Source organism: Lontra canadensis, unplaced genomic scaffold (genome assembly GCF_010015895.1).
Source record: "Lontra canadensis isolate GAN:19392208 unplaced genomic scaffold, GSC_riverotter_1.0 scaffold2, whole genome shotgun sequence".
NCBI classification, from domain to species: domain Eukaryota; kingdom Metazoa; phylum Chordata; class Mammalia; order Carnivora; family Mustelidae; genus Lontra; species Lontra canadensis.
In genome coordinates this window covers 4,323,700-4,325,903 of record NW_022630996.1, presented here as the reverse complement: position 1 = coordinate 4,325,903, position 2,204 = coordinate 4,323,700, and the positions used below count along the sequence as shown (strand labels likewise).

Below are 2,204 nucleotides of genomic sequence, written 5' to 3'. Positions count from 1 at the left end.
CCCCCCCCCCCCCCCCCCCCCCCCCCCCCGCCCAGGAGATGAATAATAGTTCCTCCGAACTCTGACCGCAACTCTCTAGAAGTAGGTGCGGGCGAGCGCGCAGACACGCTCACATCCAGCAGATTCCTGACTCACAAGTTCAAAGAGACGAAGAAATGTGTTTGGAGACGAAGAGCAAACAGCACCGGGCTGGCCAAAGGAAACGAAACCCTGGACCCGAGAAGAAAGAAACACGCGGAATGAGGGCATGTTCTTGGGCATGCTTCTGACACCGTGGGCGCGCCCCCCTGCCCAGGTGCTCGGTCCCCGCCCCAACCGCAAAGCTCTGCGACTGGCAAACTCACGGTCAGTAGTTGGTTGTGCCGCGCTGGCTCCGGGCTCTGTCGACTTTTGAAGTGGCGCAGAGGATGGTCTGGAAGCTGGGTGGACGGGCTGGGTGGCGCGCAGTTGGGGCGGTCCTGGTTCCAGGTGGAGGGGGCGCGTCGGGGCGGGGCAGGAAGCCGCGCTGGGTCTGGAGGTGGAGCTGGCGGGGTGCAGCGAGAGGTCGAAGAGCCCGGCAGACACGGTGCTGCGGCAGTCCGGGGTGGCGGAGTACGCCGGGAAGTTTTGAGGCCGGCGGGGCGGGGAGCGGCGCGGTTGGGGCGGTTCCGGGCGGAGCCGGCACCGAGCAGAGGGCGGGCGCTACCCCCGGGAATCGTTTCCGCGAGGCGCCTCCCGACCGGATGCAGTTGGGGCGGTGTCGCGGCTTGCTGGGCTCCTTCGGGGTGCGTGGCTGGTCCTCGCAGGAGGCAGGGTTTCTCAGTCCCCAGGTTTCAGGGCCGAAAGTGGCCCTCCGAGAGTTCCGGGATACAAGAGGGAGGTTTGCAAAGTTGCTATCACGCTTGATGCGTAAAGCAAACGCCAGGTCCCCAGTAAACCACATTCGGGGAAAACAACGCCCAACCGCAACGCAACCCGCGGCCCAGCGTTCGTCGCCTGGAAGCAAGCGCTCCCAAGTCCGGTCGTGGGGTGCAGCCGCAGACAACCGCGGCTCCTGCGTTGCAAGGCTGCCCCCTGGTGGTCAGCAGCTGCCCGTGCTCCCCGTGTGGGCGGAGATTGGAAGCTGTCCCGGGAACTCAAGCTGGAGAGCTGCGTCCGCCAGTGTAACAGAAATCAGTGCCACAAGATAGTCTTGCTCCAGGGTTTTCTTCAAGTTTATTCAACGCAACGCTGCTTCCTATCAGAGTGAGATTTCCTTCTCCTAGAAAGCGACTCAGCCATCACTGGCCTAGAAAAGAATTTCCGAACCTCCAGACTATTCCAAATCCTCCACCCGACGACGTCAAATACCTTGTTTCTGATTCTTCCCCAGGTTGCGACGCCACACTTACTTGTTCGAGCTCCGATTACGTCGGTTTCTCTCCTAGGCTCTCTTGTCGCGAGTGTAGCGTCTGTCCCCGCTGTGTCCACCATGGCTAGTTTCATTTCTGTCATGTAGTAGGCTGTTTGCTTAATACGTAAACGTGTGTGGTTGGATAAATGAATAAGCATCTGGAGAATGTTCAGGAGATGTCTGCTGAATTAGTAAATAACCGAGTCTTTGGAGGATGAGCGGAAATCTGTTTGGCAGGTGGAAGCCCAATGTGAGCTGAGGTTAGTTGAATTCTTAGGTTTCAGACCAGGAAACAAGCCTTTGGGGAGGAAAGTGGAGTGGGACGCTGGGGGAGTGTGTCAGGACAGTGCCATGTCAAATGCTGACTTTAGGGAGGGGCTCTATGGTTTTCACCACACTCTCCCTACATCACTGTCTTTATGGTAAAGTAGCACTCTTCTAGAAGGACTCCTGAGAGTATTTTGCTGTTGATCTAATAGAAGAAAGGGCTTTAAACCAAGGTGGTTTATCCAGGGCCAGAGGGCGAAAAGTACCTGTGGTCATCCAGGTATCTGCCATTTGGGAGCAGGATTTGGCTGAAGAATGGAAACAAAACAACTAGGAAACTGCATGACGGTCCTTTCGTTTACTTGCTTGTTTATTTATTTAAAATTTTTAATTTAACTTCACTTTAGTTAGCATGGAGTGTATTATTATTTTCAGAGGTAGAATTCAGTGATTCAGCGTTGTGTATGACAGCCAGTGCTCATTCCATCGCGTGCCCTCCTTAATGCCCATCACCAAGTTTCCCCATCCCCCCCCCCCCCCCCCCCCCCCCCCCCCCCCCCCCCCC

General features: G+C 56.8%; 1 protein-coding gene across 1 annotated transcript in view; it reads right to left on the bottom strand.

Annotated features, from left to right (window-relative positions):
- Positions 1-540, bottom strand: part of LOC116873213 (TRPM8 channel-associated factor 2-like) — a 21,573-nt gene extending 21,033 nt beyond the window's left edge. Inside the window, exon 1 of the mRNA XM_032866930.1 lies at positions 345-540. The gene's annotated coding sequence lies outside the window, so the exon portion shown is untranslated. The remainder of the gene's footprint in view (positions 1-344) is intronic.
- Between the last annotated feature and the right edge of the window lie 1,664 nt (positions 541-2,204).